Source organism: Papaver somniferum, chromosome 9 (assembly GCF_003573695.1).
Source record: "Papaver somniferum cultivar HN1 chromosome 9, ASM357369v1, whole genome shotgun sequence".
Classification (NCBI taxonomy): domain Eukaryota; kingdom Viridiplantae; phylum Streptophyta; class Magnoliopsida; order Ranunculales; family Papaveraceae; genus Papaver; species Papaver somniferum.
Genome location: NC_039366.1, coordinates 48,525,725 through 48,547,832, shown reverse-complemented (window position 1 = coordinate 48,547,832; position 22,108 = coordinate 48,525,725). Strand labels below are relative to the sequence as shown.

The 22,108-nt window shown below is 35.9% G+C and overlaps 1 long non-coding RNA gene across 1 annotated transcript; it reads left to right on the top strand.

Moving 5' to 3' along the window:
• The first annotated feature begins 4,771 nt into the window (after positions 1 to 4,771).
• Positions 4,772 to 7,796, top strand: LOC113313899. Its single transcript, XR_003342117.1, has 3 exons — positions 4,772 to 5,019; positions 7,123 to 7,188; positions 7,518 to 7,796. It is a non-coding gene; the product is annotated as an uncharacterized LOC113313899 (long non-coding RNA).
• The last annotated feature ends 14,312 nt before the right edge of the window (positions 7,797 to 22,108 follow it).

Below are 22,108 nucleotides of genomic sequence, written 5' to 3'. Positions count from 1 at the left end.
TAATAGACTAATCTGGTTGCGCACCCAAATCAATCTAAGAATCACTCATAAACCCTAGATACGGTAAAGACAAATGATGATGATAAAAACTCTCAATAGGTTTGTATTATTAATAAAGCTTCACGCTTAGAACATTGAATTCATCCTTAATCAACAAAAGATTTAGCTACTCATGTTACAAAGAAGATGAAGAATGGTGGTTTCCCCCTAAAGGGGTAAACCCTAGGTTTTGGTGTAGAACTTGTGATATGAGATTCAATGATAGATTTAGTTTTACATAACCTAATACCTTTTTATAGGTTTACATTGCTTGGTCTCCAAGTATTTAGTTAGGTTTAAGAACCCGACCCGAAAATATGACCTACCGACTCCAAACGTGCCCTTAGGCCTTCCAAGGTGTGAATACACGTTTCCCATTTGATAAGTTCGCGTACCCAGTCCGCAAACTTCAAATTCCAGCAGATATTTTCGGAAATAAGTTTGCAAACCCCGTCCGCAAACTCAGTTAGCGGATATCACTGTCTTCGGTGTTCAATGGAAACTGCTTTGGCCACAACTTCTTTATCCGAACTCGGAATGACCTCATTATATTTGCATTCTTTTTATCTTTAAATTCTCTTCAAGATGGTGATGAGAAATCCTTATTTTGAATGAGTTAAGATCGGTCTTTGGCCTGTGTCTTGATTATGAGTGTTTTGCTCCTTTTCGTCGCACTTCTTCTACTTGTCTTGGACTTGGGCACTTGAATACTTGGAATACTTCTCTTCCTATCTATTTGCAGCACTTTGTATCTCCTTTTTGGATGATTCGCCTAATAGATACAAATAAGAGAAAACAATGGTAATAATACGAATACATGCAAGAATAATAGCTAAAACAAGTATGAAATGGACACTACAATCATATGAATTATGCACTTATCATTGGTTGATTCTGTAAGCTTAGTAATGGGAGTTCTTCTTCTTATTTTCAATTGAGGAGTTTTTTTTGTAGTAATCACTCTCTTTAATCAACAGATCAAGTGATTCAAATCAATCGGTGAGTTTTGTATCAACTGAATGCATGTTTAAATGAAAACTTTCTTGTATTGAATTTGTTGAAACAAAACAGTAAAGCTGACTAGGGTTCGTGCCACATTTGGATTTTCATATAAGTTCCAAATTTTTGGTGATATCAAAGCATGAGATAGCTTCTTATTATGTCACATTCAGGAATTTCAAGCTTAATTGCATTATTTGATACGTTGGTGCATCTAATTTTAGAATTATCTTTCTCACGTTAACATTTGGGGATTTTCCCCCAAATGAGTTTGTATTGTTCATTTCATGTTAAATGTTAGGATGGGTATGCTTGAAATTTGAAAATCTAGCTCTAATTAAAGTTGTTCATGATGATGGGAATTCTTTCAAGGTTTAGAAAAAATCTGGTATTTACATTCCTTTGAAATTTAAGAACTATTCATTGAAATTATGAGCCTTACATGTTCGGTATAACGTCTCAAGGAATGAATTATTTTGAAAGCATATTGTAATGATTACATCTAGTATTTCAAGTTCCATTTCTGAGCATTTTAGATTGTGATTTGGTCTTAGGCTAAAACTCAAGACTCGTAGATGAGTCTCATCTGCTTCTAGGGGTATAAAGTTTATTGCATGTGGAGTGTTTGAGCTTGTTTTAACTAGATCATTGCTTCTGTATTTATTTTGGTAAGGTACGACACTAAATTATTGGTGGGGTTAAACACTCACAGTATCCATTTTATTCACAAATTTCTGGTCCACTTTATCGACTTTGATTCTGGTTTCTTGATTTGTACTCTTGTTTGAGTTTGATATGGCGATATTCAATTGGCTACGTGAATTAGTGCACGATGGCAATATGTATTTAAGCACCAAAGATCACTAATAGCAGATCTTGCAGCTTGGATTTTCTGTGGTTTGTCGGTACTTAGTTCACTTGAATCAGCATTTCTATTTAGCTACGTGTCGGCTCAATGTGTTCTGAAATAACATAATATGGTTTGCCTGGTTAAAAGTATGTAGCGTGACTAGCTTAGAGACTTTAAGTGCTTGGTTGATGTTTAGCTTTATTGAAATCATTTCAGTTAGCGGTGTTAGGATTATGGGTCGAAAAATGTATATTTTACTCCTATCTAGCAGAATGGCCAGACTATGGTGAGAGATACTTTGATTAGTGACTGGGTTGCACTAGTGCCTTAGCAGACTTGTATGTGAATATATATCGTTCTTACGCGGGTTAGTGTCGAGTAGTGTGTATGATCCCCTTGCAGTGTCTCTTATGCAAGGTTAAGTTGATAAATTATAGTCATATTAATTACTCATGTTAACCTTTCCAGCACCGTGTAATATTTTGCTCTTGGTTGGTCCTTGAGGGACTAGTGTCGCAAGAAGTTAAAACAAGTACAGACTTAGTAATAATCAGAAGTTCAATGTTTCATCTAAGGGTCTAATCATGGGACACGGTCACAAGAGTTAGCAATGTGTTTATCTCTGTTGAATATCATGGTGGATATATACTGTGAGCATATTTGTCTCGACATCGGTCTACTGAACTTCGACATACTAATGGATTTGTTTCTTTTCATCAATGTATGCATGTACCAGAAACATATGGTCATCTTAAATGTTAGTCTGACAGTTGCCGGGGAAATGGATCAATATTTATTATTTTACTGTCTTTGTTTAGTATCTTTCTGTGTGCCTGGACGCGATATTAGACATTAATCTTAACATTTCCTATAAACTTGAGAAGTGAAACTTAGGGGTGAGTGATGTTTACACTCCGACGTTTCTTTAAGTGATTAAATTTCACTGGTCACTACCGAACGGACAATATTTTAAGTGCTTGTGGTGATAACACTAAATTTCATCTATTTTCTTTGCACCATTCTTGCAACCCATGTTCTAAAATGGTTGTCATTGCTTTATATCTGTGATGCATGATGTGAGTGATCACTATACAGTAATGTTGTATATTTGTTCCTTTAAGCTTATGTCGTTCCAGTTGTTTCTTTTTTTAACTTGGATGGAAGTTAAGGGAATTGTGAATGGGAATTATGTAGCTCTTGTGATACTTAGATTAAAATTATGTTAGATGATTTCTTTTTCACACTGTACTTGAATCTCTGTTAATACAAGTGAGAATGGTGATGGAACAGGTAGAGTTAGAAACAATCTTCATAGACCAAGGTAATAATTATTGCTCTTTTGTAGACATTTATGTCTCTAAAATAAGTTCATGGCTTAGTGAGAATGATAAATTATTAAGTCCAAGTAGTTTATCTTTTGATAAATTAGATGCTATAATTTTGGTGGAATGATAGTAAGTTATAGTACAATGATGACTAAGAGTTCATAATGTGGTAATTTGGAATATGATCTATATAATCTTATTAGTACGTAATGTAGTAATGGGAATATTCAAATTAACTGGATACTTGAAAAGTTCATATGATAGCAATGAACATTATATTAAATTAATTAGGAAATGATTACTCTTGTGTGGTTGTCTGAGGTTATTAGATACTCATACGTTGATCTCATTTTATAAAACCTTATAATTGAGGTAAATAAGAGGGAAAGTCGACTAGCTGCTTCAATATTTGTGGTGCATGGAGAAGACGAACTACGGTCGTGCTTAATCCCTTCGAGCAACGGAGAGGGTACGCAGGCAGCCGCTATGCGGTTCAGCACAACTCTGCAAGGTTGTTCATATCGTCTAAAAGGGGTTGGTTACTGTTTGGCAGTTCATACCATCTGAATTAGGAGATGATTGCAACCTTGGCATTCTATATATCGTTGTTAAGAGGTAGTTGCAGTATTAATTGTTCATACTACCTAGTGGCATTCTACTTTTGGGCAACTGGCCCGTGTTAATTTTGGAAAACTAGCCCGTGTTGATTTTAGGCAACTGGCCGTATAAATTGTTAGAGTCAGCAACTGGCCGTATGCGTTTTTGGATTTGGAAACTTGCCATTTTCCATTTTTGGTAACTGGTCATATAAGAATTGGCAACTGGCCATATATATCGGTAGAACTGGCAACTGGCCATATAAGTAATTAGAATTGACAACTGGTTATTCCTCACCATTAAGAATGGGCTAGTGTGTGAGAAATATTTTTCCTCATAAAGATGAAAATTAATTTTGGGATTTTATGACCCTTGAAGTATCAAAGCATGTGTGTTTTTTCATAAAGCAGTTTGGGGTAATTCAATGGACATTTTGCAGGAAAAATTCGAATTGATTCGAAAATGTTGAAAATGCGATTTCTGAATGGCGAATCAGAGAGTCGTAACTTGCCAAGCTGGCTGAAACTCGGTTCGTTGGAAGTCCAGATTTTGTGATCCGTCACAGTTGGTATCAAGGCAGTTCCGGTTCATTCGGGACTGTGAGTTTATGACTCGTCATCGTTTTTGTTGTAATGAGACTACAGGCAATTCTCTTTACTTCTGGTTTTATTTTGAACTTCGGGGACGAAGTACTTTTTTTAGGGGTTAATGGTGTCACATTCTGTACATTTTCTCGGGCTTAAGTGAACCCATTTACCAAATTCTGCGCTCTGAGTGCCTGAAATCCTAATGCTCAAGTGCTTTTAACACTCTTAGGTTATCCCTTAGTAGTTCTAGGATGGAAAATTAGTGGATGCTTAGGCATTTTGAGCATGTGTGACACATGGCATTGTAGGAAAGTTGTTTAATTTACTTAAAAATGTTTAAAACTATGAAGGAAATAATCAGAAAGAGGGGGAGCGACATATTTTTCTTCTTTTTTTCTCTTCTTCCCTTTTTCCCATTCGACTGAAAATTTTAAGGAACTTGGTTGATATATGCGTCCATGAACCTGATGAAGATCAGAATAAGTAAAGTTGGTGATACTGTTAATGTTGGATGATTCCGTAAGCGGAGTAATGGGAGTTCTTCTTTCTATTTTCAATTTAGGAGTTATTTTGTAGTAATCACCTCTCTTTAATCAACAGATCAAGTGATTCAAATCAATTGGTGAGTTTTGTATCAACTGAATGCATGTTTAAATGAAAACTTTCTTGTATTGAATTTGTTGAAACAAAACAGTAAAGCTAACTAGGGTTCATGCCACATTTGGATTTTCATATAAGTTCCAAATTTTTGGTGATATCAAAGCATGAGATAGCTTCTTATTATGTCAAATTCAGGAATTTCAAGCTTAATTGCATAATTTGATAAGCTGGTGCATCTAATTTTAGAATTATCTTTCTCATGTTAACATTTGGGGCTTTTCCCCCAAATGAGTTTGTATTGTTTATTTCATGTTAAATGTAAGGATGGATATGCTTGAAATTTGCAAATCTAGATTTAATTAAAGTTGTTCATAATGATGGGAATTCTTTCAAGGTTAAGAAAAAATCTGGTATTTACATTCCTTTGAAATTTCAGAAATATTCATTGAAATTACGAGCCTTACATGTTCGGTATAACGTCTCAAGGAATGAATTATTTTGAAATCATATTGTAATGTTTACATCCAATATTTCAAGTTCCATTTCTGAGCATTTTAGATTGTGATTTGGTCTTAGGCTAAAACTCAAGACTCGTAGATGAGTCTCATCTGCTTCTAGGGGTATAAAGTTTATTGCATGTGGAGTGTTTGAGCTTGTTTTAACTAGATCATTGCTTCTGTATTTATTTTGGTAAGGTACGACACTAAATTATTGGTGGTTTAAGCACTCACAGTATCCATTTTATTCACAAATTGTTGGTCCACTTTATCGACTTTGATTCGGGTTTCTTGATTTCTACTCTTGTTTGAGTTTGATATGGCGATACTGAATTGGATACGTGAATTAGTGCACGATGGAAATGTGTATTTAAGCACCAAAGATCACTAATAGCAGATCTTTCAGCTTGGATTTTCTGTGGTTTGTCGGTACTCAGTTCACTTGAATTAGCATTTTTATTTAGCTACGCGTCGGCTCAATATGTTCTAAAATAACATAATATGGTTAGCCTGGTTAAAAGTCTGAAACGTGACTAGCTTAGAGACTTTAAGTGTTTGGTTGATGTTTAGCTTTATTGAAATAATTTCAGTTAGCGGTGTTAGGATTATGGGTCGAAAAATGTATATTTTACTCCTATCTAGCAGAATGGCCAGACTATGGTGAGAGATACTTTGATTAGTGACTGGGTTGCACTAGTGCCTTAGCATACTTGTATGTGAATATATATCGTTCTTACGCGGGTTAGTGCCGAGTAGTGCGTATGGTCCACATGTAGTGTCTCTTATGCAAGGTTAAGTTGATAAATTATAGTCATATTAATTACTCATGTTAACCTTTCCAGAACCACGTAATCTTTTGCTCTTGGTTGGTCCCTAAGGGACTAGTGTCGCAAGAAGTTAAAACAAGTACAGACTTAGTAATAATCAGAAGTTCAAGTTTTGAGCTAAGGGTCTAATCATGGGACATGGTCACAAGAGTTAGCAATGTGTTTATCTCTGTCGAATCTCGTAGTGGATATATATTGTGAGCATATTTGTCTCGGCATCGGTATATTGAACTTCGACATACTAATTGATTTGTTTCTTTTCATAAATGTATGCATGTACCAGAAACATATGGTCATCTGAAATTTTAGTCTGACAGTTGCTGGGGAAATGGATCAATATTTATTATTGTACTGTCTTTGTTTAGTATCTTTCTGTGTGCCGGGATGCGAAATTAGACAATAATCTTAACATTTCCTGTAACTTGAGAAATGAAACTTAGGGGTAAGTGATGTTTACACTCCGACGTTTCTTTAAGTGATTAAATTTCACTGGTCACTACCGAACGAACAATATTTTAAATGCCTGTGGTGATAACACTAAATTTCATCTATTTTCTTTGCACCATTCTTGCAATCCATGTTCTAAAATGGCTGTCATTGCTTTATATCTGTGATGCATGATGTGAGTGACCACTGTACAGTAATGTTGTATATTTGTTCCTTTGGGCTTATGCCGTTCCAGTTGTTTCTTTTTTTAACTTGGATGGAAGTTAAGGGAATTGTAAATGGGAATTATGTAGCTCTTGTGATACTTATATTAGAAATATGTTAGATGATTTCTTTTTCACACTGTACTTGAAGCTCTATTAATACAAGTGAGAATGGTGATGGAACGGGTGGAGTTAGCGACAATCTTCATAGATCAAGGTAATAATTACTTGCTCTTTTGTAGACATTTATGTCTCTAAATTAAGTTCATGGCTTAGTGAGAATGATAAATTATTAAGTCCAAATAGTTTATCTTTTGATAAATTAGATGCTATAATTTTGGTGGAATGATATATATTATAATTGGACAATGGTGTTTTGATAAATTGAGTATTCTGTTATCTCGATTTTTTTTCATTTGCAGTCAAAAGATACTGAACAAATATGATTGCTATCTATTCATTTTTATTCTTATATTAGGTTCTTTTTAATACCATACCATTTAATTTTTATTTTTTTACACTAAATTTTTTTCTTTCTCTGGACAGGAAATTGTCCAATTAGACTTTGACTTATTCGGGCCAAAATCAGAGGATTTACATGGAGTGAAAATAAACGTTAAAGAAAACGATGGTTCTATTGTTATGCACTTAACTTGGGTCGGTAAATAGCATTTTTTAACTGTATTGCTACTATTGTTTGAGAGATCATACTCTTTGTTGGATTAGAGTCATGTACATGTTCGTATCAAATGGATTAAAGTTATTTGATTATGTGTGTATGTTATTCTTCAGATTTTTGTGCATCATGTGAAACTTGAAATTGCATTTCTTCATTTTTATAACCTTTTGATGGTTTACAAAGTAAGTATTTTTTTTTTATCTTAAATTCTTCGTGCATAGTCAAATAATGGTTATATGCAGTTGACATCTAAAAATAGGTATTCTCGTAAAACATCATCTTAAATTCTTTATACATAGTCAACCATCTTGCTAATACTGAAATTTAAGAAGCCTCAAAACAACCAACGCGGAACTGGCTTATTGAAACTCACCTATAATCTTTCATTTTCTAATTTCAAGAGATTATTTTTAAGCAATGAAGAAAGCAGTTTAAGGAGCAATACAATAATACAATTTTTTTCTGTGGGATGTGTCACTATATCTATATGTGTCGGGACTACACAAATTTTCATTGCATGCATTTTATCATTGATGCAAATGAAGAATTTTTGGTATTCCAGAAAGGTACAAGTTTAATTTTTGCTAGAAGATGTGGTTCATATGCACATATGTGATTGCGATAACTAAATTTTCGAGTTTTTTAAAGATTATCTTGGTTTAAAAGAGCTTAGTGCATAGGAACTCATCTACATTTTTCATCTAAAGATACCATGACTAATACTTGATCCATTACCTATATTTTACTACGTGGATATCATCTAATACTTGAGCTTCTTTTATTTCATTGAAGATACCAAGTAACCAAAGTCGGTACAAATATCTTACACTTCATAGAAGTTGATTTAAAAAATATTTTAATATTCAATTGTATTGTCATGTTCATTTTATGCTAGCAAATTATAAAATTATGGATGTTTTAGGTCTCTTATGTACTCTTAGGTTAAGGTGTAATATCAGTTCCATTTGCAAGTTTTCATACCGTTCATATTTAGACTGGGTCTCTTATTTACTTCCAGGTCTCAAATGCATATGATGATAAAGAGCAACTCTCTTATACATGTATCATATTAGAGGGGGAAATTTCTTTTATTTGGATATGCAATTTTATTTAATGCAATTCTTTCACTACTTAGTTAAGACAATAAGATTGTATTATTAATTTGCAAGGAAAAGCATATTTGGAATATGATATATGCAATATCATCACGCAGGTCATTTTTCACCGCTAAGAAAGATTCAAAGACACTTCGTATCACTAATATCCAAGGGAATGATGTAGGATTTAATGTTTTACATTTTTTTTTATTTTTTTATTTTTTTGTGACGCTGTAAGCTGGGCGTTTTTCATATGTTAGTTTAAACCATAAATGTATAGTTATCATTCTTTGTCAACATGTTTCATATTACAGTATAACGTCTCTCAAACCTAGAATATTGTAGGGAATGATGACATTTAATGGCCGTAAAATGACTGGCCGTAAATTATATATTAACCTAACCGATTAATTTTTTAACCATGAGTTCAAGTATACTAATGTGTAACCATGCCAATTATACATTGATACAAGCACAAAGTCAATATTCGTATTTTAAAACTGTTAGCGGTTCCAAAAATTAATGTAGATATAATAATTTTTAAGGATATGAAAGAAGGATTCCCAACTCAGATTCAACTTTTTGAATTTCGAAAAAAAAATTACTAAATTTTTTTAGCACAAAATGACAATCTATTTAAATGATGACTGAACTGCATTTGTAATTTGGAATGCAATCGACAAGTTACTTTTATTCAAACCTGGAATTTCTACGTGTTCCCTCTTGGGATATTAGGTTTTCAAGTTTCTTGGTATTATTTGCAACAACTATGAATGGATGGTTATCTCAATTACAATAAATGAAAACGTTTGCAGATTCCAGTGTGCACACTTACATTGGATATCTTAATCACCAAAAAAATACTTTGTGTTGTATATATGTCAGTGTACATCCATGTGGACATCGTAATCGCCATTTAACAAGAAACCAATCTGGTTGATGTTAATAGTATCGATCAAAGCTTCGAATTCAGTTTGAGAAAGATTACAGTTCCCCCAGAGTTCCCACCCTCAGCTCTTGGTAGTCTCACAAGAAAAAAAAATCTAACCAACACAAAAACAACTCGGCACGGGTCATATCCTAGTAGTAAGTTACAGTACAATGATGAGTAAGAGTTAATAATGTGGTAATTTGGAATATGATCTATAAAATCTTATTAGTACGGAATGTAGTAATAGGAATATTCAAACTAAATGGATACTTGAAAAGTTCAGATGATAACAATGAACATTATATTAAATTAATTAGGAAATGATTACTCTTGTGTGGCTGTGTAAGGTTATTAGATACTGATACGTTAATCTCATTTTATAAAACCTTATAATTGAGGTAAATAAGAGGGAAAGTCGACTAACTGCTTCAATCTTTGTGGTGCATGGTGAAGACGAACTATGGTGCTTGATCCCTTCGAGCAACGGAAAGGGTACGTAGGCAGCCGCTACGCGGTTCAACACAACTCTGCAAGGTTGTTCATGTCGTTTAAAAGGGGTTGGTTACTGTTTGGCAGTTCATACCATCCGAATTCGGAGATGATTGCAACCTTGGAATTCTATATATCGTTGGTAAGAGGTAGTTGTAGTATTAGCTGTTCATACTACCTAGTGGCATTCTACTTTTGGGAAACTGGCCCGTGTTGATTTTGGGCAACTGGCCAGTGTTAATTTTGGGTAACTGGCCCGTGTTAATTTTGGCAACTGGTCGTATAAATTGTTAGAGTCGGTGATGAGTGCCAAATATTGTATATATTTATCCCTTTTTGTTGGCATTTAACTCATCTTTTGTGCATTAATTCTACATTTTATCCCATATTCTGTATTTTCATTGTTTTCAAGAATAAATATTTTTCTTACTTAATTTTGCATTTTTAGGTAATAAATAAAGTCTGGATGACTTGCGGAGCGGAAAAGAGCTGAAGAGTGGTGAAAAGCCGGGAGGAATTACGCAAGGAAGCCGCAAAGAATGGTGCGCACAAGACCAAAAAGCTAGGAATGGGCTCCAGAAGGAAGAATTGTTCTTAAAGAAGATGTGGGCTTGGCATACCCAAGGCCCAAAACCCTTACCCAAATCCATTTTCTATAACCAAAACCGCCTCCATTCTCAGCCGTCAGATTGGATCCAACTCATCATCCCACGGTCTCTCATTCATAGATCATCAAAATCTGAAGTCTCTGCCAAACACCACAGCGCTTAAATTCCAAGCCTTCAGATTAGATTGTAGTTGAATCCAACGGTCGATCCTATGCCTGTGCATCAAATCGGAAATCCCTGCTTTACAACAAAGAACCTAGATCTAATCTTCACCATCGATTTCGTTGTATCTCTGCATCCGACGGTCGGTACTAGCCTCTTCATTTCTCGCCGTTAGATCTACCAACCATCTTCACATCCAACGCGTTTCCTCGCTAGACATCAAAGTTCGATGAACTCGCCTCACACCGAAATAACCCTAGGATATATAACCCAAAAAACAAAAGAAACCCTAACATTTCTTCTCTTCTTCTTCTCTTTCTTCTCCCACTCCTCCACAGCCGTACACCACCTTCTCCATGTCCGCCACCACCTCTGTAACCACCATCTCTACCACCTAACCTCCACCAAATCACTACCAAACACCACATCATCACTCCCTACCTATCTAGACCCCTATTCCCTCCATCTCTCACGTTTCATCCATGAAACCCTAGGCGTGAGAGGTTGATGAAATAGGTGACCTAGAGATGAAATAGGAGCATGGGAAAGGTGCAAGAGACCAAGGAGAAGAATGGGTCGAAAGAAGAAGGGTCAAATCGCAAGTTTGGTGAGTTAATTTTGAAATTGAGGAAACCCTAATTTCAAAATTAGGGTTTCGAAATTTGGGAAATGTTGTGCTATAAATAGATGGGTTTGTAGAACGTGTGAGGGGTGTTCTTGGGCTAGCCGAGATTCCCCCAAAATTGGGTTAGTTTAGGTTTAATTTCAGTTCTTAAATTTCAATTAAATTTCAATTTAGGGTTTCAATTTTAATTTCAAGTTCTGTTAAATTCTGTCACTTTTATTGCAATTTGTGTTTTAATTTTAATTTCCTGTTAGTGTTAAATTTTAATTCCCTGTTAATGTTAAATTTTAATTCCCTGTTGTGTTTTAAATTTTAATTTTTTTACCTCAATTTTGTTTCCTGTTTAGCAATGATTCTTGTTTTGTTAATGTTTGTTCCTTGTTAATTTTTGTTCCCTGTTTTGATAAATTTTTGTTTCCTGTTTGATACATTATACATATTTAGTTTAATTTTTAGTATCATGTTTAAGTGTCACTGTTAGTATTGTGTTAGTGTGACTGTTAATTCTCTAGGTTCATTGTTAATGTTAGTATTTTATCCCTCTTTAGTTCACTGTAGTTGTTGTTCACTGTTGAGTAATGGAATGATAAGTTAAACCTTTGAAGCATTGTGTTGATTGAGTAGTGGGGAGAAACTAGTGCTCACTAGTGACTGTGAGCAAACTGGTTCTCTTCCCACTCTAGTGTATGCCTAGGTTCTCATCATTGTTTTATCTTATAACTGTATTGTCTTCACACTCTTGCCTTTGGCTCACAGCCATTGTTTAGATCTAGTATCACTGTTTTTCTTCACATTTTCACACACTGTTTTCCACCATTTTTCTCACTGTCTTTCTTTTGCTGTTTAGTTTTTAGTCTGTTTAATCTTTGCTGTTTTTGCCATTCTTTTGTTCTCTGGTTTGCTTCCAATTTGGCATAGACCACTGTTTACACTCCTCTTTTGCTACTAAGCCAGAAGCCCATAAGTCCAAAGCCTGGGTTTTTAACCATTGGCCCTTTACAAACCAAAGCCCAGGTCTAATCAAAAGCCCACAGTCCACTGTTAGCTCAATCCCATTGAGCCCAAAAGCCCAGAGCACAACTTGAGCTCACCAGAAGACCAAAACAAACCCCCTAAGCCCAAAACCCAAAAAGGCTTCATAAGTTAACCAACAACAATTTAGGAGCCCAAAATAGCTAGAACACTTCAAACACACCCAGTCTCTGTGGATCGACCCGTACTTGCACGAGCTACAACCGACGACCGTGCACTTGCGGTATTACATGTAGGCCCGCGTTTTATTGCGCTTTAAATAGACACATCCCCGGGCCCACCAAGTTTTTGGCGCCGCTGCCGGGGACTTGGGTCTGTGTTTTTTATTAGCTATTTTTGCATTTCACTGCATAGCATTTGCATCTGCATCTGCTTCACTTCATTTGCTGTTGGACCTGCTGTTCCGAACCTGTTTTTCCTCTGCTGGGACGCCACCAAGGATAAGAACCAAAGCCCAACTGGGTTTTTGCAAACAATCAGAGCAGCTGGGCTGTGCTTAAAAGGTAACCCATTTAAGCAGAACCCGAATTGTGGGCTTCCAATTTTTAATTGTGGGCTTGTAATATTAAAGCCAATTTTTGGGCTTCTCTTATTTTCTGTTGGGGTTTGTAATAATTAATTTGTGGGCTTGTTTAAATTCTTTCATTGGACTTGTATTTTGGACTCTGGGTTTAAACCAGCTGAGCTTGTAACCGATTGTGGGCTTGTTTCCACTCAAGAGTGGACCTCGAAACCAAAGTTTTAAACAAACGTCGGGCCTTAAACAACTGGGCCAAATTAAACTTTCAAAATTAAAACTTAGTGTTTCGTGGGCCGCAGCCTTCCTCCCATTCCATTAGAGGACCAACAGTGGGCTTGCTCCCAATTTCAAAACCAAAAATTTCTCCCATAAAAACCAAAATGTTGCTCCCATTTCAAAAACCAAATTTTATTTTCTTCATTTATTGTTCTAAAAAAAAAAAAAAAACACCAAAATTTCTTTTGCTCCCAATTTCAAAAACCAAAAATTTCTCCCATAAAAACCAAAGTTTTCCAAATGTCTCCCGACAAAACCAAATTTTTCCCAAAAAGTCCAATCCCATTAAAAACCAAATTTTCTTGTAGATAATGTGTTAGTTAAATTTCCTTTGTATATATTTGTGCTCATCCATTGTGACTCCGAATATGTTGGAGTTTTGCCTTGGATAACGGAGTTCTAATATTGCTTTCGCCGAAATCGGGTATTCTCTTTCCTTTTTCTCTACTCAACATGATCCTCTTCATATGTTGTATTATAATTTTTTCCATATTTTGAAACATTGAGGACAATGTTTAGTTTAGGTTTGGGGGTGAAAAGTAGATACCATGATAATTTGCCATAATTGAAAACGAACTCCTTCTTCTTTTTGAAAAAATTGAAAAATTCCAAAAATTGAAAAATCAAAATAAAAATTAAAAAATGAAAAATCATAAAAAATGGAGCTCATTTACCTTGAAATGTTGACTCTTGTGCAAATATGTATTTTATTAGGAGTCTTAGTCTAGATATTTAGGCACCCTGATTCTAGCACAATTCACATTGTGATAAGAAATTTGCACGCGCACGATCTACCAATACATGTATGGCCTCGATCTTCAAGGTGTTTGATAGGAAGTTACGATTGCCAATCACTTTAGAATACTGAACGAAACTTGACTAGCTTGTTCTTTGGTTGGTTGGGATAGAAGGTGGAGGTTACATTAAGAAAGACAACCATCGAATTTAACTGGGTGCATCAAAAGGGCTACCTCTTGCAAAGTGTCATAATCTTTTGTTTCCTTTTGTATATGTATCAAAAGTGTTTCTATGTTAAAAAAAAAAAAAAAAAGAGAAAAAAATATCAGAAAAATACAAAAAAATCAAGTATTTATCAATTCCATCATCTCTTGTTCCAAAAATAAAAAGAGAATAGTCAATGTAAATAAGAGTCATGTAAAGAGTCATCTTTTGTGTTTTATTGTAATAAGCAAGGAAGGGTGTATGCCATTGATGTACAACGCGAGTAATTGTGAAATACCTCCAACTCATTCACAATTCTCGTAAAGTCCGGACAGCTAGCTAGATTTCGACCTCGGTTCTTAGCCTGAGAAACTATCTCTTGGTGATTAGTAGTCATAACTTCAGATCTTTCTTTACACATGTGTAGATACACTTTACACTCTTATCACATGTCTTTTTTTGTTATCAGTGCTAGGATTGTGCCTTCGATAGCTAGATTGACATCTCCATTTGCTGTGAGCTTAAACTGTTTTGCACATGTCACATTTGATGGAATCTGAGCTTATATTTTGACCTAGAACTTTGTAGGTACGTTCTAAGCAAACCTTCACGAGACTTCAACTCGTCCACTAGGGACACTTAGTGGTTTAAAAGGCTTAGTGCATACGCTAAATGCATTCGAGAGACCATCGACAGTGGTATAGGTAGGATTTCCTTAGTTTTGTTTTACTTGAGGACAAGTAAAATTCAAGTTTGGGGGTATTTGATGAGTGCCAAATATTGTATATATTTATCCCTTTTTGTTGGCATTTAACTCATCTTTTGTGCATTAATTCTACATTTTATCCCATATTCTGTATTTTCATTGTTTTCAAGAATAAATATTTTTCTTACTTAATTTTGCATTTTTAGGTAATAAATAAAGTCTGGATGACTTGCGGAGCGGAAAAGAGCTGAAGAGTGGTGAAAATCCGGGAGGAATTACGCAAGGAAGCCGCAAAGAATGGTGCGCACAAGACCAAAAAGCTAGGAATGGGCTCAAGAAGGAAGAATTGTTCTTAAAGAAGATGTGGGCTTGGCATACCCAAGGCCCAAAACCCTTACCCAAACCCATTTTCTATAACCAAAACCGCCTCCATTCTCAGCCGTCAGATTGGATCCAACTCATCATCCCACGGTCTCTCATTCATAGATCATCAAAATCTGAAGTCTCTGCCAAACACCACAGCGCTTAAATTCCAAGCCTTCAGATTAGATTGTAGTTGAATCCAACGGTCGATCCTATGCCTGTGCATCAAATCGGAATCCCTGCTTTACAACAAAGAACCTAGATCTAATCTTCACCATCGATTTCGTTGTATCTCTGCATCCGACGGTCGGTACTAGCCTCTTCATTTCGCCGTTAGATCTACCAACCATCTTCACATCCAACGCGTTTCCTCGCTAGACATCAAAGTTCGATGAACTCGCCTCACACCGAAATAACCCTAGGATATATAACCCAAAAAACAAAGAAACCCTAACATTTCTTCTCTTCTTCTTCTCTTTCTTCTCCCACTCCTCCACAGCCGTACACCACCTTCTCCATGTCCGCCACCACCTCTGTAACCACCATCTCTACCACCTAACCTCCACCAAATCACTACCAAACACCACATCATCACTCCCTACCTATCTAGACCCCTATTCCCTCCATCTCTCACGTTTCATCCATGAAACCCTAGGCGTGAGAGGTTGATGAAATAGGTGACCTAGAGATGAAATAGGAGCATGGGAAAGGTGCAAGAGACCAAGGAGAAGAATGGGTCGAAAGAAGAAGGGTCAAATCGCAAGTTTGGTGAGTTAATTTTGAAATTGAGGAAACCCTAATTTCAAAATTAGGGTTTCGAAATTTGGGAAATGTTGTGCTATAAATAGATGGGTTTGTAGAACGTGTGAGGGGTGTGCTTGGGTTAGCCGAGATACCCCCTAATATGGGATACCTTAGTTTTAATTTCAGTTCTTAAATTTCAATTAAATTTCAATTTAGGGTTTCAATTTTAATTTCAAGTTCTGTTAAATTCTGTCACTTTTTATTGCAATTTGTTTTAATTTTAATTTCCTGTTAGTGTTAAATTTTAATTCCCTGTTAATGTTAAATTTTAATTCCCTGTTGTGTTTTAAATTTTAATTTTTTTACCTCAATTTTGTTTCCTGTTTAGCAATGATTCTTGTTTTGTTAATGTTTGTTCCTTGTTAATTTTTGTTCCCTGTTTTGATAAATTTTGTTTCCTGTTTGATACATTATACATATTTAGTTTAATTTTTAGTATCATGTTTAAGTGTCACTGTTAGTATTGTGTTAGTGTGACTGTTAATTCTCTAGGTTCATTGTTAATGTTAGTATTTTATCCCTCTTTAGTTCACTGTTAGTTGTTGTTCACTGTTGAGTAATGGAATGATAAGTTAAAACCTTTGAAGCATTGTGTTGATTGAGTAGTGGGGAGAAACTAGTGCTCACTAGTGACTGTGAGCAAACTGGTTCTCTTCCCACTCTAGTGTATGCCTAGGTTCTCATCATTGTTTTATCTTATAACTGTATTGTCTTCACACTCTTGCCTTTGGCTCACAGCCATTGTTTAGATCTAGTATCACTGTTTTTCTTCACATTTTCACACACTGTTTTCCACCATTTTCTCACTGTCTTTCTTTTGCTGTTTAGTTTTTAGTCTGTTTAATCTTTGCTGTTTTTGCCATTCTTTTGTTCTCTGGTTTGCTTCCAATTTGGCCTAGAGCCACTGTTTACACTCCTCTTTTGCTACTAAGCCAGAAGCCCATAAGTCCAAAGCCTGGGTTTTTAACCATTGGCCCTTTACAAACCAAAGCCCAGGTCTAATCAAAAGCCCACAGTCCACTGTTAGCTCAATCCCATTGAGCCCAAAAGCCCAGAGCACAACTTGAGCTCACCAGAAGACCAAAACAAACCCCCTAAGCCCAAAACCCAAAAAGGCTTCATAAGTTAACCAACAACAATTTAGGAGCCCAAAATAGCTAGAACACTTCAAACACACCCAGTCTCTGTGGATCGACCCGTACTTGCACGAGCTACAACCGACGACCGTGCACTTGCGGTATTACATGTAGGCCCGCGTTTTATTGCGCTTTAAATAGACACATCCCGGGCCCACCAAGTTTTTGGCGCCGCTGCCGGGACTTGGGTCTGTGTTTTTATTAGCTATTTTTGCATTTCACTGCATAGCATTTGCATCTGCATCTGCTTCACTTCATTTGTTGGACCTGCTGTTCCGAACCTGTTTTTCCTCTGCTGGGACGCCACCAAGGAAGAACCAAAGCCCAACTGGGTTTTTGCAACAATATCAGAGCAGCTGGGCTGTGCTTAAAAGGTAACCCATTTAAGAGAACCCGAATTGTGGGCTTCCAATTTTTAATTGTGGGCTTGTAATATTAAAGCCAATTTTTGGGCTTCTCTTATTTTCTGTTGGGTTTGTAATAATTAATTTGTGGGCTTGTTTAAATTCTTTCATTGGACTTGTATTTTGGACTCTGGGTTTAAACCCAGCTGAGCTTGTAACCGATTGTGGGCTTGTTTCCACTCAAGAGTGGACCTCGAAACCAAAGTTTTAAAAAAACGTCGGGCCTTAAACAACTGGGCCAAATTAAACTTTCAAAATTAAAACTTAGTGTTTCGTGGGCCGCAGCCTTCCTCCCATTCCATTAGAGGACCAACAGTGGGCTTGCTCCCAATTTCAAAAACCAAAAATTTCTCCCATAAAAACCAAAATTTGCTCCCATTTCAAAAACCAAATTTTATTTTCTTCATTTTATTGTTCTAAAAAAAAAAAAAAAAAAAAAAAAAAAAAAAAAAAAAAAAACACCAAAATTTTCTTTTGCTCCCAATTTCAAAAACCAAAAATTTCTCCCATAAAAACCAAAGTTTTCCAAATGTCTCCCGACAAAACCAATTTTTCCCAAAAGTCCAATCCCATTAAAAACCAAATTTTCTTGTAGATAATGTGTTAGTTAAATTTCCTTTTGTATATATTTTGTGCTCATCCATTGTGACTCCGAATATGTTGGAGTTTTGCCTTGGATAACGGAGTTCTAATATTGCTTTCGCCGAAATCGGGTATTCTCTTTCCTTTTTCTCTACTCAACATGATCCTCTTCATATGTTGTATTATAATTTTTTTCCATATTTTGAAACATTGAGGACAATGTTTAGTTTAGGTTTGGGGGTGAAAAGTAGATACCATGATAATTTGCCATAATTGAAAACGAACTCCTTCTTCTTTTTGAAAAAATTGAAAAATTCCAAAAAAATTGAAAAATCAAAATAAAAATTAAAAAAAAAAATCATAAAAAATGGAGCTCATTTACCTTGAAATGTTGACTCTTGTGCAAATATGTATTTTTATTAGGAGTCTTAGTCTAGATATTTAGGCACCCTGATTCTAGCACAATTCACATTGTGATAAGAAATTTGCACGCGCACGATCTACCAATACATGTATGGCCTCGATCTTCAAGGTGTTTGATAGGAAGTTACGATTGCCAATCACTTTAGAATACTGAACGAAACTTGACTAGCTTGTTCTTTGGTTGGTTGGGATAGAAGGTGGAGGTTACATTAAGAAAGACAACCATCGAATTTAACTGGGTGCATCAAAAAGGGCTACCTCTTGCAAAGTGTCATGTAATCTTTTGTTTCCTTTTGTATATGTATCAAAAGTGTTTCTATGTTAAAAAAAAAAAAAAAAAAGAAAAAAATATCAGAAAAATACAAAAAAATCAAGTATTTATCAATTCCATCATCTCTTGTTCCAAAAATAAAAAGAGAATAGTCAATGTAAATAAGAGTCATGTAAAGAGTCATCTTTGTGTTTTATTGTAATAAGCAAGGAAGGGTGTATGCCATTGATGTACAACGCGAGTAATGTGAAATACCTCCAACTCATTCACAATTCTCGTAAAGTCCGGACAGCTAGCTAGATTTCGACCTCGGTTCTTAGCCTGAGAAACTATCTCTTGGTGATTAGTAGTCATAACTTCAGATCTTTCTTTACACATGTGTAGATACACTTTACACTCTTATCACATGTCTTTTTTTGTTATCAGTGCTAGGATTGTGCCTTCGATAGCTAGATTGACATCTCCATTTTGCTGTGAGCTTAAACTGTTTTGCACATGTCACATTTGATGGAATCTGAGCTTATATTTTGACCTAGAACTTTGTAGGTACGTTCTAAGCAAACCTTCACGAGACTTCAACTCGTCCACTAGGGACACTTAGTGGTTTAAAAGGCTTAGTGCATACGCTAAATGCATTCGAGAGACCATCGACAGTGGTATAGGTAGGATTTCCTTAGTTTTGTTTTACTTGAGGACAAGTAAAATTCAAGTTTGGGGGTATTTGATGAGTGCCAAATATTGTATATATTTATCCCTTTTTGTTGGCATTTAACTCATCTTTTGTGCATTAATTCTACATTTTATCCCATATTCTGTATTTTCATTGTTTTCAAGAATAAATATTTTTCTTACTTAATTTTGCATTTTTAGGTAATAAATAAAGTCTGGATGACTTGCGGAGCGGAAAAGATCTGAAGAGTGGTGAAAAGCCGGGAGGAATTACGCAAGGAAGCCGCAAAGAATGGTGCGCACAAGACCAAAAAGCTAGGAATGGGCTCCAGAAGGAAGAATTGTTCTTAAAGAAGATGTGGGCTTGGCATACCCAAGGCCCAAAACCCTTACCCAAACCCATTTTCTATAACCAAAACCGCCTCCATTCTCAGCCGTCAGATTGGATCCAACTCATCATCCCACGGTCTCTCATTCATAGATCATCAAAATCTGAAGTCTCTGCCAAACACCACAGCGCTTAAATTCCAAGCCTTCAGATTAGATTGTAGTTGAATCCAACGGTCGATCCTATGCCTGTGCATCAAATCGGAAATCCCTGCTTTACAACAAAGAACCTAGATCTAATCTTCACCATCGATTTCGTTGTATCTCTGCATCCGACGGTCGGTACTAGCCTCTTCATTTATCGCCGTTAGATCTACCAACCATCTTCACATCCAACGCGTTTCCTCGCTAGACATCAAAGTTCGATGAACTCGCCTCACACCGAAATAACCCTAGGATATATAACCCAAAAACAAAGAAACCCTAACATTTCTTCTCTTCTTCTTCTCTTTCTTCTCCCACTCCTCCACAGCCGTACACCACCTTCTCCATGTCCGCCACCACCTCTGTAACCACCATCTCTACCACCTAACCTCCACCAAATCACTACCAAACACCACATCATCACTCCCTACCTATCTAGACCCCTATTCCCTCCATCTCTCACGTTTCATCCATGAAACCCTAGGCGTGAGAGGTTGATGAAATAGGTGACCTAGAGATGAAATAGGAGCATGGGAAAGGTGCAAGAGACCAAGGAGAAGAATGGGTCGAAAGAAGAAGGGTCAAATCGCAAGTTTGGTGAGTTAATTTTGAAATTGAGGAAACCCTAATTTCAAAATTAGGGTTTCGAAATTTGGGAAATGTTGTGCTATAAATAGATGGGTTTGTAGAACGTGTGAGGGGTGTGCTTGGGTTAGCCGAGATACCCCCTAATATGGGATACCTTAGTTTTAATTTCAGTTCTTAAATTTCAATTAAATTTCAATTTAGGGTTTCAATTTTAATTTCAAGTTCTGTTAAATTCTGTCACTTTTTATTGCAATTTGTGTTTTAATTTTAATTTCCTGTTGTGTTTTATTTTAATTCCTGTGTTTAATTTAATTATGTTAATTCCCTGTTGTGTTTTAAATTTTAATTTTTTTACCTCAATTTTTGTTTCCTGTTTAGCAATGATTCTTGTTTTGTTAATGTTTGTTCCTTGTTAATTTTGTTCCCTGTTTTGATAAATTTTTGTTTCCTGTTTGATACATTATACATATTAGTTTAATTTTTAGTATCATGTTTAAGTGTCACTGTTAGTATTGTGTTAGTGTGACTGTTAATTCTCTAGGTTCATTGTTTGTTAGTATTTTATCCCTCTTTAGTTCACTGTTAGTTGTTGTTCACTGTTGAGTAATGGAATGATAAGTTAAAACCTTTGAAGCATTGTGTTGATTGAGTAGTGGGGAGAAACTAGTGCTCACTAGTGACTGTGAGCAACTGGTTCTCTTCCCACTCTAGTGTATGCCTAGGTTCTCATCATTGTTTTATCTTATAACTGTATGTCTTCACACTCTTGCCTTTGGCTCACAGCCATTGTTTAGATCTAGTATCACTGTTTTTCTTCACATTTTCACACACTGTTTTCCACCATTTTTCTCACTGTCTTTCTTTGCTGTTTAGTTTTTAGTCTGTTTAATCTTTGCTGTTTTTGCCATTCTTTGTTCTCTGGTTTGCTTCCAATTTGGCCTAGAGCCACTGTTTACACTCCTCTTTGCTACTAAGCCAGAAGCCCATAATCCAAAGCCTGGGTTTTTAACCATTGGCCCTTTACAAACCAAAGCCCAGGTCTAATCAAAAGCCCACAGTCCACTGTTAGCTCAATCCATTGAGCCCAAAAGCCCAGAGCACAACTTGAGCTCACCAGAAGACCAAAACAAACCCCCTAAGCCCAAAACCCAAAAAGGCTTCATAAGTTAACCAACAACAATTTAGGAGCCCAAAATAGCTAGAACACTTCAAACACACCCAGTCTCTGTGGATCGACCCGTACTTGCACGAGCTACAACCGACGACCGTGCACTTGCGGTATTACATGTAGGCCCGCGT